This window comes from Melopsittacus undulatus, chromosome 6 (assembly GCF_012275295.1).
Source record: "Melopsittacus undulatus isolate bMelUnd1 chromosome 6, bMelUnd1.mat.Z, whole genome shotgun sequence".
Classification (NCBI taxonomy): domain Eukaryota; kingdom Metazoa; phylum Chordata; class Aves; order Psittaciformes; family Psittaculidae; genus Melopsittacus; species Melopsittacus undulatus.
In genome coordinates, this window is record NC_047532.1 from 74783071 (window position 1) to 74796261 (window position 13191).

A 13191-nucleotide genomic window follows, 5' to 3' on the forward strand; every position below is an offset into this window, starting at 1 on the left:
GTGAAGGGAAGTCAGACTGAAACCAGCCCCAGGCTGTGCGTTACCCTTAGGAACTCTGGTTCTGAATTTGTCCAGTGGCTCCACTGCTCAACTTCACCTTGTTTCCTAGTTGTTGTTTGGATGAACTGGCTGCCTTGTAACATTTCAGCCCTTCAGAGAATAAGGGAGAACAGTCTTTCCTCTATGCGCAGTCCTTATGTGCTTTTGAATCCAAAGCTTAATTTTCTTTATAGTCCTGACAGCTGTCTTCATGAATCTGGACATTTATTGGAGTGCTTTCAAGATGAAAAAGGAGCACTGTGCTAAAGCAATCATAAATTCAGTGCTCAGTAAACTTTGGAATACTGATGGATTTATCTTCTTTTACACATTATTTAACCCAAAAGCTACACAGATGGCCTGTAGAAGATGCTAAAAGCATGGAAATACTGCTGGAGTAACAATGAGTACAAAATGTCTTCACAACATACAAATCATCGCACTGTTTTACACAAAGAGCAAGTACCTCATGTCAAAGTACACTTTAGACTGAGAGCTGAAATATGGGCAATCAGCAGCTAAAGGATGCACATAAGACCTAGTCAGAAGCATGGGCATTGCCTCACAGGAAATAAGGGGATTTCATTTATGTTTTGCACAATATAAGAGTTTTCACAGATTAGAAATCACTACTTGATCATTGTTCATTGAATAAGGTGATGCCCAGTCCCTTTTCCCAGTTTAGCTCACTCTATCTTCTGCAAAAGTGATATATCACTTTAAAGTTTTACTAAATCTCAGCAGTTTCCATCTGCCTTACACATAGCAAGATTTACAAACAATATGAAGCAGCATCTTTGCATTAGAACAAGATACTAAAATTGAAATGCCTAGGAGCGGCTGGAGCCTTTACCCATTAGGTTGATGTGATGGTAGATTCCCAGTCCATAGTGAGTTGTACTCGGCTAAAGGGGCTGACCTCCATGTGCCTCATGGTATGGTCAGGGTCTCCTGTCTCAGAGGTTTATTTCTGGTGGTGTTGCTGCCTGAGAGTGTCCCAGCCAGGAAGCCTGCATCTTGAGGATCCTATGGAATAACATCTGGGAGGGTTATAATTAACAGTGAACTTAATGACTAAGCAAGCTTGATGGCAATGAAAACTTCCTGATTAAGAACTCTGTAGCAGCTTATACAAGACATGCATTTTGTTTGCACATTCTACTCTCGACAGTGCACGTGTCTGTCTCCTTATATGGTTTTTATGGTATACTTCAGATAAACTACCTTTGTATTGCATTGACATCACCATTTAAGTTCAAGTAAAGCTTTCCCTCCTGTATGTACATAGAGTACGAACAAAAATCAGTGTCAGAAGCAGAAAGACAACTGAAAGAGCAAACAAACTCCTGTAATGGTGTTAATACATTCATCAAGGTAAGTGCAAGGTGCCTAGTGACCTTGACCTGAGTGCTGCAGTGACGGTGAGCACACAGAGGGGCAGAATCCCCTCCCTGAGCTGCTGCTCACACTCTGGGGTGCAGCCCAGCACATGGGGGGTTCTGGGATCAAGCACACACTGAGGCTGGGTCATGTCCAGTCTTTCACCCCCCCGTATCCCCAGGCCCTTCTCCTCAGGGTACCCTCACCCCCATCATCCCCAGACAGTCTTATGAGGCTCTGTTGGCCCTAGACCTTTGCATTCAGATGCTGGTACCTGCTTTCTTGAACTTTCCACAGGTAAGCCTTTGCTCAGGGCTGCTGCAGGTGGAACTATGTGCCAATCGATTTATGGCACCTTCCTGCACATTAGGCTGTGGGAGGCAAGGGCTTGATAAAGGCTTTGAGTAAGCTCCTTTTGGTATCACAGAGAAGGGAAGGTTACCTTGGGTTATCTTTGTGCCTAAACTCCAGCCAACTCTATGTAAATAAATGGCCTTCCTCAATGCCAAGCCAATACCTTTAAGGAAAGTTGAAGAAATAATTCTCACACCTTTGAAACAAAGCAGACACAAAACAAAACCAGAGGCAAACAATTGATAGTATCTGGGAGTTGCCTCTTTACACAGCTCTCTGACAGGTATTAAAGCCTCTTACATTTCCACCTGCCACAGCTTCACAGCATGAGACATGGTTCTGGCAATCCAGGAGGGAAAAGCCAAGTGGCACACTGCAGGAGGTGTGCTGCCTGCGTTTAACACCTTCCCAAGGGGGGGTCTCTCTTGTTATGTGGGCTGATGGGTATGAGTATGTGGGCAAACAGAGCCTGTGGCACAGTGAAACTCACATGTCTATCTAGGCATCCAAGCTCCTTATCCCTGCATTTCCTGAGCACTTTGTGTGTGGAGGTGATAACCATAGCTGGAATGCCGACAGGAGCTTCAGAGGAAAGGCATGGCCAAGCAAGGCAGGGAGTGCATCTGGGATGCTGGATGCCATCATTCTCCTGCCATCTCCTCCTGCCTGACAGCGTGAAGCTGGGAGCAGTGTTAAGGCCTGATGTGCCCAAATGAAAACAGAGCTTTGGAGGATCACAGCCGCTGCAGCTCTCTCACAGTATCCTTCTGGGTACAGGGTCCAGGACACTGCTAGACAAGTCCATAATATATTGGATGAGCTATTGGCTGATGGGACAGGTTTGAAGGGTTGTAGTAAATGGGGTTACATCAGGCTGGTGCCCATCACCTGTGGGGTTCCCCAGGGCTCAGTTTTAGGGTCAGATGTCCTCAATGTCTTTATAAATTCTCTGGATGCCAGGATCCAATGTAAGTTTTCATAATGCCATGTAAAGTGGGAGGAGCTGTGGACTTCATGAGGGTACAGAAACCTTACAGAGAGATCTGGATAGATCAGAGAGTTGGGCAGTCACCAAACATATGGAGTTTAAGAAGAGCAGGAGCCAGGTTCCCCACTTGGGAAAGGCAGTGCTGGTTACACACACACTGGGGGATGAGAGGCTGAAGAGCAACCCCCTGGAAAAAGATCTGGGGTTTTGTGTTGATGGCAAGTTGAATATGAATGAACAGTGCACCCTGGCAGCCAAAGGGGCCAAGCATGAGGTTTAGGCTGCACTGGAATTTGATCCAGACTTCTGTTCATAGACCAAGCAAAACTGTGTGTGGGGGACTTTGTTTCAGTATCAGAATGTTGCTATTGAACAAACATCCTTATTCTCAACCAACTCTGAAAATGATCCTCGCTAGAGCAAAGAGCCATTGCTCCTGATGCTGCACAGTTGCCCACGTGCAGGTGCCTCTTTGGCATAGGATGGGCTCAGCAAGCTCTCTCACAAGCTGTTTCAAGTGGGATGTCCAATAAAGAAGGTCCCAGATTGTTGCTGAGGTTTGAAAACTTGGCCAAGGAGGAGGAAATCCTGTCATCAGGAAAACCAGCCTGATGGGTTTCAGTGCTGTTAGCACAGCTTGGTTTCTTCAGCAACTGTAAACAGGAATAACACTTCTCTATGGATGATGATACTTCTGGAAGAGGAAGAAGTAGGTAGCAAGCAATGGCTTGGAGGTCATCAACGTGGCTGACCCAGGCTCCAAGGCTCATGCTCATCTCAGCTTTGCTAAGTTTGGCATCTCACTGGGATGTGGGGATTGGAGGGAGTCAAACAAACAAGTTATGTTTATTGTCCTTCTTCCACAACTAACCTTGACCTTTGTCTCTCACCACCTTGCTGTGAAATTGGAATTTCTGCTGCGATTGCATGTGGCTTAGGTTTTGTGTATGCTGGTTAAATGGTGGCTACGTTATATCCCAGTCAGGCCAAACTGGAAGAAAGAGGAGCAGATGCACAAGGACTTGCTGGAAGAGAGAAAAGGAAAGTAGCCAACACACATAAACACACCTTGCCTACTGCATCTGCAAATTCTTCTTCATTCATGACACAAAGTTGGCAGATGCCAATAAAGGGAAGGGATTAGATATTGTGATTTCAGAAAGAGCTTCAGAAATATACTTAAATCCAGTGAGGACAGATACAGCAGATTGACTCAGAGAGATAGCTGCAGAGGGACAACTGCAGGGTTTGGTGGGCATCACAGAGCTGTTATTTCACAGGTTTCATAGTGTCATCACAACATTTGTGTATCTGGTGGACCCATGATATTGCTGATGCATGGGATAGACAGCAGTGACCCTGGAGCTAACGGTTGCTGTGATTTCTTGTTTTTAAAGGCTTGTGTCAGTTCCTCAGTTTTCCCTGTCTTCTCAAATGCCATCTCAGCAGAAGAGTTGAGAGAGGGAAATGCTTGGGTTCTTTACTGGGTTTAATCAGAAGAAAAGTATCTTCTGTTTTCCTGGTATTAGTTTAGCAAGAATCTGTGCGTCAAAGACATGAGGAAATGACCTGTGTACCCTTCTACCCACTGAGCCTGTGAAGTGCCACTCTATATCCAAACTGCATCTCCAGGCTCCAGAACCATTAGCATCTGTAATCTGCCTTTCCCTGCTTACTTGTTTCTCTATAGCTGTCCAAGCCTTGGTTTGTTGGGTTTTGCTTCTATGTCACTGTCATTTCTTTCATCTCCAAAGGCTTTTGCTTTGGTGCTGATTTTTGAAGCACTGGAATTCTTTCTGGATTTCTCTTTTTCAGGAATCTCTCATGCATTGCCACTGCTGTGCATTAAAGTAGATCTCAGGACTTCCAGCAGAAATATTTGCTGTAAAAACATTGAAACAGGCAACCTCAGACTGCCTCTGTTCAGCCTGGCACCACAATAAGCTGTTTCTTTTGGCTAGTTTTAGAGGAAAAACCCGTTTCAGTAGAAGGCCCAGACAAAGCAAGACCTGAACCCTTGCTTCAGCCTACATCTCTATTCTCTTTAGTGGCACAACAGAATTCCAGCTGAGGAGTTTTACTTCTTTTCATATGAGGAAAGCAAAAAGCCTGTTCACCTCCTAAGCAGGAGGCTGGGTTAGAGGTGCCTTCCAGCCTGAGCTGTTCTGTGACTCTAAATAGTGTATTGCTCAGGACAAATGCTCTGGTTAAGTTCAAAGAAAAACCAAAAGGCATTTACAACAAGATCTTAAAAAGTTTTGGAAAGAAAAGTTAAAAAATATGTTACAATTCCCTTTTTTTTTAAAAAAAAAAACCAACCCAACAAAACACAACAACTTGTTAATGCTTGTGCTTTTTGCTGAATTTGACCCTTTAGTCTTTGGAAAACCAGTCCCAGTGAACTGGCTGTTTAACAGAGATATGTCCCACTTCCAGTGACTTCCTCCCGACACTTCTCTCATAAACCAGACTTATTTCAGCAAATCTTTTGCAAATACAATTTGGCTTGTTTTGTCTCTGGTGGGAAACTACCTTCAAACATTAACCAAAGAAACACCCTAATAAATACACGTATTAAAGTGTTAAAAACCTCAGGCTTACTCATTCTGCTTTATCACCCTGCTCGGATCAACAGCTTTTCAAATGTCTGGAGAATGTGCCTCTTCTGTTTGGGCTCTCATGTAAACACGATGCTCAGATTGTCCTCAAAGGTTGAATCCTTGTCCTTGCTCTTTGTCCCTGCCTGTGGTTACCCATATTCAAAGAAGCTTAATCCAGACAGGAAGAGGTTCAGAGAAGGGATGTCAGGATGAGCAGAGGAACTGAGATGTGGCTTGAGGAATTTGTTTTATTTACCTGAGAAATACCAAAGATATGATAGGTCTCAATAGATAAGGGCAAAAGGAAAGGCAGGATGAAAGAAGGGGACAAGTGGGATAGCTGCAAAGGCAGAAAAGAAAGCTCATTAAGCACAAGTACAGCCTTTAAGTACATTTGATCTTCAGAGGTGTCAGACATGGAACAATGCTCTATCTGGAGTAGCAGGGGGGAAACCTGAACTGGTTAAATTGAGGTTTGTTCATTTTGGGAGGAGAATGGAATGACACTACCGTCCATAGCATATTCTGCTTGGATTGCAGAACCCAGATCTGCCTTTCCCAAAACTCCTGTTTCATGTCTTCTGACACCACAGTGACCCTTCCTACTAAAGAAGCTAACTAGGATAAACCCTTCCACATCATCTATTCTAACAAATCCTTACAGGAATGTTTGCTTTTTCTTCTGCTCGACCTTGTAATAAGAATGCTTGATACCTTCTTTTGATAAAGAAGAAGATCCAAGTGCCAAGTTGGTAAATATCTGTTCTATTTTGAGGCAAAGATAGCAAGTTAGCCATTTGCAGTCTGGTTTATCATTGGTGACCTTAGCGTGCCTGTGAAGCCTCTGACCTTTTTCAGAGTGCCACGTGGTGATTGCATTCTTGTAATTGCAATCTTTATCTTTCTAAGTGAAAGGCCTAAAGCAGGTGTCTATGTCACTGTGCCTGAACACTGTGACTGTGTGTGTGTGCCTGTCACTGTGCTTGAAACATTCAGACTAGTGGAGATGGGACCTGGCCTTGATTTGGGCAAACAAGTAAGGACCCAATCTCAATCTTTATATTAACAGCCAGCAGCATAGCAGTAAATCTGAATGCAGACACAGCAGATTAAAATATTCTCTAGGATTCAGTTTTCTCTCTACCATCCACACCCATTTGATCAGCCAATGCATGCCCATGCAGAAAGAATATCCATTGGCCAGTGAGCCTCAGGAAACAGTGGAGATAGATGTACGGGAACTTTTGATTGAATTGGTATGACCAACAGCCTTGGAGTCTTTGATGGGAAAATATTTTCCACAACACTGCCAACCTTCTTGTAATCTTGTTCAGGTTTACAAATGTCTGTTTGTCCAGTGGCTCAGGCAGTTAGTTCACACACACCCAGAATAAGCCCCGGAGTCATGTCACCTAAATGCAAATGAGAAAACATGATTGTCCTCTCATCAGTTAAGCAAGTGGGGAAATTCATTGCTCCTTGTTTGGCTTTATTTTCTACCATGTTTCCTGCCCTGCTTCAATTCCCCTCCACTTAGCTAGGAAGGATACTAGTAAAGGAGTTTAGACACAAAACTCTAATTTAGCCTGTAAAGTAACACTGTGAAACATCTGGAGAGGGACATTTTAGAAGGGCCTGTAGGGACAGGCCAAGGGGAATGGCTTTAAGCTGCCAGAACAGGGGAGACTGAGATGAGCTCTTAGGCAGAAGCTCTTCCCTGTGAGGGTGCTGAGGCGCTGGCACAGGGTGCCCAGAGAAGCTGTGGCTGCTCCATCCCTGGCAGTGTTCAAGGCCAGGTTGGGCACAGGGGCTTGGAGCAACCTGCTCTAGTGGAAGGGGTCCCTGCCCATGGCAGGGTTTGGAACTGGATGGTCCCTTCCATCACAAGCCAGTCTGGGATTCTATGACTGATTGTACAGACATCACAGCCAGATTCTCACTATAAAGCAGAGCATTTCTCACAGCTAGTTGGCTATGGGTCAGCATTTGCCATCCATCACAGATGAGATGATAACTTGCCAATCCCATTTTCTCAGCAGTCACTGCTGCTGTGATGTGTCCTGGTGTTCCCTGCTGGGTGCATAAGTGCAGGTTCCTGTCTCTTGCTTCATTGAATGGGAAGGATGTCAGTGCAGTTTCTTCCTTTGCATTCCTGCACTCCTGGCAAACTTACTTGCCAGTCAAGGAGACGTTTGTAATGAGGGGTATGGGACATTACAGGACTGCCATACCAAGATTATACAAAGTTTGCAAAGCTTCACAACCCACGAGTACCTGGCTGTGTGCCACCCGATGGCCGTACCTGCCTCATCTTGAAGGCAAAAAATGTGCCTTCATAATACTTGTTTTTGCACTTGATCATTAAAACCAGCAATGGGAAATGCAGGTTCATTGGGAATAAAAAGAAATAACAGTATAAAACTCATCATGTTATAAAGAAAACTAAATCCCTTCAGCTCTGAGGAAAGTGGAGTGTATTTTTTCATCCTCTACAGTAAGACATTTGTCGCAGTAGGCATTCTTTGCACCACAGAACAGCAGTGGGAGCAGGTTGTTCACAATGGGTATACCAATACTTTCAGCAGTTCTGCAGAGCAGAGGGCAACAGCATCCTTGTAGGCTTCTCCCCAAAATTAGGAATAGGAGATGTTTTGTAGCAGAACTTCATCTTTTAATCTCTTCATAAAGCTGAAGTAAAACCAAAGCAGCTTTCTCTGTTCATTGTGCAGCAATGCTGGACACGGAGGGAGAAAAACTCTGTTCCCTCTGCAGCCCTGATCCCACATAAATCACGGGCATTAAAATGATTAAATGAGACATAAGTGCATTGAGCTGCCAGGAAAGATGAGTTTTTGTTCTGCATAACGAACAGCAAAGTGTCTTCTGAGACATTCCTTTCAGATGCACATCTGCACTGAGACCTCACATTAGGACTGTACTCAGTCCCTTGCCTTTCTGTACCGAGACTCCTTGAAGTCTGATGGAGACTTTGGCCCTTCCCCAAAATGAATTACCAGCCCAGAGTGGCAATTAGGTGGAACTGTAATCCAAAACTGTAATAATCCTCGAAGGCTCATGCTTGGATGCTGCCTGGCCCTAACATTTAAACACTGTGAGCCCTGGGGAGTCAGGCAGCCTGGAAGATCCTGAGGTTCCTCAGTGATGGCAGCTGTGAGTGGCTTGATTTAACCCAGTGTTTCTTCAGAGAATGGCACCAATTTGGATGCTGGGGCAGGTGCTCTGGGGGCATGTGAAGAGGATGAACCTCCAAGCATGAGTTACCAATGCCACCTTACAAAAGGCATGGTCATGTGATGGGATATCCCTTTATATCCCTTTTACTTGGCCTCTGGGGCTAGATACAGCTGTTCCTGATGCTGTTGGAAAAGATGAGGTGTTGGAGGGGGATGATGGGCTGCTCACAGGAACCTGAGCTGGAGGGAGAGAGCCCAGGGCCTGGAAGAGTTCAGGTTTGTGTCAACCAGGATGTGCATTGTGGCTGTTAATGGATGGTGTTTCTGGTTTGAAGGTTTTCCTAATCAGTTAGGGATTGACTGGGGGGTGGTCAGCTCTTCAGTCTGCTGGAGGGGAAGAGAAATTAACTCCCTGGATTAAAGAAGAGAGAAGGTCCTGTAGTGAGGATAAGGGAAATGATGGCTTCTGGGATTCATGGGGTCCACTGGTTGTGTCCACTGCAGTTCACATGTTTTCTGCTAAGGAGGTGCTGCATTTAACAGTTGAAGAACCCCACCTCTGCTCTCCCCTTTGGGAAAAGACCAGTTTCAGTTATAAAGTCTTTTTAAGCCTAGTGATGGAAAGAGCTGTGGAAGAACTGGATAGCAGAATCATAGAATCATCGCATCATCATGGAATTGTTTGAGCTGGGACTTCAAAGCTCACCCAGTTCCAACATCCCGCCACTGGCAGGGACACCTTCCACTAGAGCAGCTTGCTCCAATAGTATTGATTATACTATTCCAGTAGTAGGAATAATAATAGCACCTCTACCATTTGTATTTTTGGATGCTTTGATGTTATTTTATTAAATTCTGAGCCTGTTAAGCCAGCTGATTGTTGTTCCAGTGTCCCTGTAACACTGTTTGCCAGAGGGCATGGAGAAGTACTATACTGGGGTGGATATCAATGTCTGAATCCTGCTTTTTCCTTTTAGATTTAGAACTGTGTTATTGTAGCAGGTGCTTTTGGGGCATTATTACTGCCTATAGAGTTGCTTTGCTTACATGAGAAATCCCTTTGGTTGAATTTCTGAGAGTAATTGGTAACCTGCAGGAAGAGGTATTACACAAAGGAAAGGGTTTATGGAGGTGTTTCCCTCCCTAAATGCCAGGAACAGCTAACAGCCTGGCTTTTATCTTGTTGTGCAGGAGCTCAATCACAGGGATAATTATGTTTTAGGATTCACATAGCAGGGACTGCCTGTTAGAATGCAGAATTAACTAAAGGAAAAGTGGACTGAGCTGAAAGGTCTCCTTTCTGCTGCGGGGTTGTCATTGCCTGTATTTCAAAGCCTTACTGTTAGGCAGAAGCTTCTCAAGAATATGCATTTCCTTTATCTTCTGTAAAAAGCTCTTTGTGTGTAATTAGAAGAAAATTCCCCACAAACCAAAGCAAATACACACAAACCCGACCAAACAGAACAACCCCTTCCTGCCCCTCCTGGCTTTGCTGAACTCCACAGATACTGGCTTTTGATGCTGGGATTGATGAGCTCAGTTCAGCATATTGGAAAATTAGAATTGTACTCATTCCTAGGCTTGATTTTACTCAATTAAAAATGAGTCCTTAGTTTCTACTGGCCACACCTCTGAGAGGTTTCCCAATAGGCAAATCATTACACCCTGACACCTCTGTGCTCCTCAATCATCAAGTTGTGATAATCGCACACTCCCAAGTTTTGTCCCTCCTGTTCTTTATCTCTTTGCTTTTATTAGTTGTACCTGTTGTTATGATACTTCCATGATACAATACCCGGGGTTTTGCATTTACAGTGTTTCAGTTGCTCAAAGCAAAGTTGACCCTGTTTGGAGCATCCTGGGCCTCTTCTCAGCTTGTTTTCAATTAAGGCTCAAAAGCAATGACATCAGCTAGCGTAGAGATCAGTGTACCATTGACACATCTTCCCTGGATGGGAGAGAACTTGATTTTAGATTCATAACTGTTTTTTCCAGGACTTGTGTATGTTCATAGAACCATAGAATCACTGGTTTGTGTTGGAAGGGACCTTAAAGCTCATTTAGTTCCAGCCACTGACAGGGACACTTTCCACTGGAGCAGCTTGCTCCAAGCCCCTGTGTCCAACCTGGCCTTGAACACTGCCAGGGATGGGGCAGCCACAGCTTCTCTGGGCACCCTGTGCCAGCGCCTCAGCACCCTCCCAGGGAAGAGCTTCTGCCTAAGAGCTCATCTCAGTCTCCCCTCTGGCAGGTCTTTAGCTTCTTCTGGTTGGGAATGGGAGAGGTACAGGAACCCCGGCTGTGCTGCTGGATCAGTTTTGGATGTGTGTGCCAGGTCATGCTATTTGTAAGCACTGCTGTGGCAGAACATCCAGATGAAGAAAGGGAATTTACTCATTGTATGCTTAAATTAGCACAACCAACCCCATCTATTCCATCCCCATAGCTATGTTTGTGTTAGCTAAGGGCAATACCCAGCATCTGATAATGGCACTGGTGCAACCAAAAGGCAAACATGAGTATCTCACTGCTCCTAGGATATGGTAGAACTGTTTGCTGTGTTGCCAGCATGTAAAGGTTATCATTAATGGTTGTGTGTTCCCCCCTCCATTGGATTAAGAGTGTTCAGTTAGTGGAATTCATAGTAATCTAGGGGTGCTTTGCAAAGAAAAAAGGTTACTTGGATAGCTCAGTTATGCTGCTGGTCAGGAGATGGGATATCTCATCTATGGGAGAGCCAAGCTGGCTTTGGTTTGCTGGCTGTTATCTCTGTGTGTTTGGCAGAAACATTCCAGCAGTAACAGGCTCACGGGGTGCATAGTGATGGGTGGCCATTCAGGCTATGAGGAACCAGCCTTCAGGGATGAACCTGATGGGCTCAGCCCCTTTCGAATGCAAACCCAAGCCCTCCTCCAGGCAATTCTCTCCTTAAGGATACTCATCTCTCCACTGATCACCCCGGGAATTCTGACTGTGCTGTGATTTTTCATTCTTCCTCTTTAAACACAGGAAAATGCATTAGAAACACAACTTTCCCATGGTCAGAAACAGAACGCATCCCAGGAGTGCTGCCTCCAGTATACGTCTACTTTTAGTCATCTTCAGTTACAGAGAGAGAATGCCACAGCCAGTGACTCCACAATGTTACAACATGCACTTAATCCTAATAAGGAGGGAGAGGCTGTGGCTAACAGGTTGTTTTTCATCTCGTCTTGTTTCTAAACAAGCTGATAACTAGTTCTGAATCATGAGTTTGGAAGAGAACCCGGGGCTTTTGTCAGGCCCAGCACTGTTTACAGACCAGTTCTGTTTCCCCGGACACAGTGACCCACAGGTACCAAAATCACTCAGGATCCAGCCCAGAACCACGTTCCCTCCTTTCATCTCAAACAGGTAACTGAGATCAGGATGGCCAAAGAGGTTTATTTACTTTATGGACTGTCTGGGGGGCTCTGGAGGAATATTGACCGGAGTCTCGGTGTGCCCTTGGTGTGGGGGGCAGAACCAGCCTGAAGGGCTGTGTTTGGCACCGTGCTTTGGCCACTTGGATCCAGGTTCACAGGGAGCCTGTGGAGCCTTCCCTTGAGTTCTTGTTTATTTACTCTCCCCAAAGCCTGTGTCTTGCTGGAGCACTGCACTTGCTCTCAGTTCTTGTTCCAAAGACAAAGTGTGCTGGCCCCCTTCCAGCTCCTGCAGTGGAACTCACCAAGAGAACCTGCTGCACAGGGTGATAAAAAGCCTGATGTCACCTTCCCACCTTTCAGGTGCTGTCCCATGCACTGCTGAGTCCTGGCTGGATCCAGTCATGCTGGGCAGCACTTTACGCAGCACAGAAGTCCCACTGAGAACACGAAGTGTCACAGCGTGGATCTGAAAGAGCCATGGAAATAGCAGTTAGGAATGGAGGGGGGCAGTTAAGGAGCCAGTGAAGCAGTGTCCCCTTGTGCCTGTACCTGAAGCATCCTTTGTGTCCTCCTGAATGTCCTGAGGGGATGCCTGGGGAAGGTCATTTTGGTGGGTGAGGCAGGGGAATGCTTCAGAAAAGGTCCTTCAGTCATTGCTAGTTAAATTCCTCCTCTGGCAGTGGCTTTGCTTTTATGACCTGCCCTTCCGTGCTTGGCTCCATGTGAAAGGTGTGTTGAGAAGCTGAAATTTCCATAGTGCTTAACCCCTTGGTGCCCTTTGCTTCCGGGCATCTCCTGAGCCTCGACTCCAGCAGGTTAAGAAGGAGTGAAAGAGGTCTGTGTGTGATGGGGAGTCAGCAGCTCTGTAGGTAGAAGACAAGGATATGGATAGGTGCTGGCAGAGGGGGAATAATCACAGAATCCCACATTGGTTTGGGTTGAAGGGACCTTAAACCTCCTCCAGCTCCAACACCTGCCACGGGCAGGGACACCTTCCACTTCAGCAGCTGCTCCAAGCCCCTGTGTCCAACCTGGCCTTGAACACTGCCAGGGATGGGGCAGTCACAGCTTCTCTGGGCACCCTGTGCCAGCGCATCAGCACCCTCACAGGGTACAGCTTCTGCCTAAGAGCTCATCTCAGTCTTCCCTGTTCTGGCAGGTTAAAGCCATTCCCCTTGGCCTGTCCCTACAGGCCCTTGTCCCAAGCCCCTCTCCAGCTTTCCTGCAGCCCC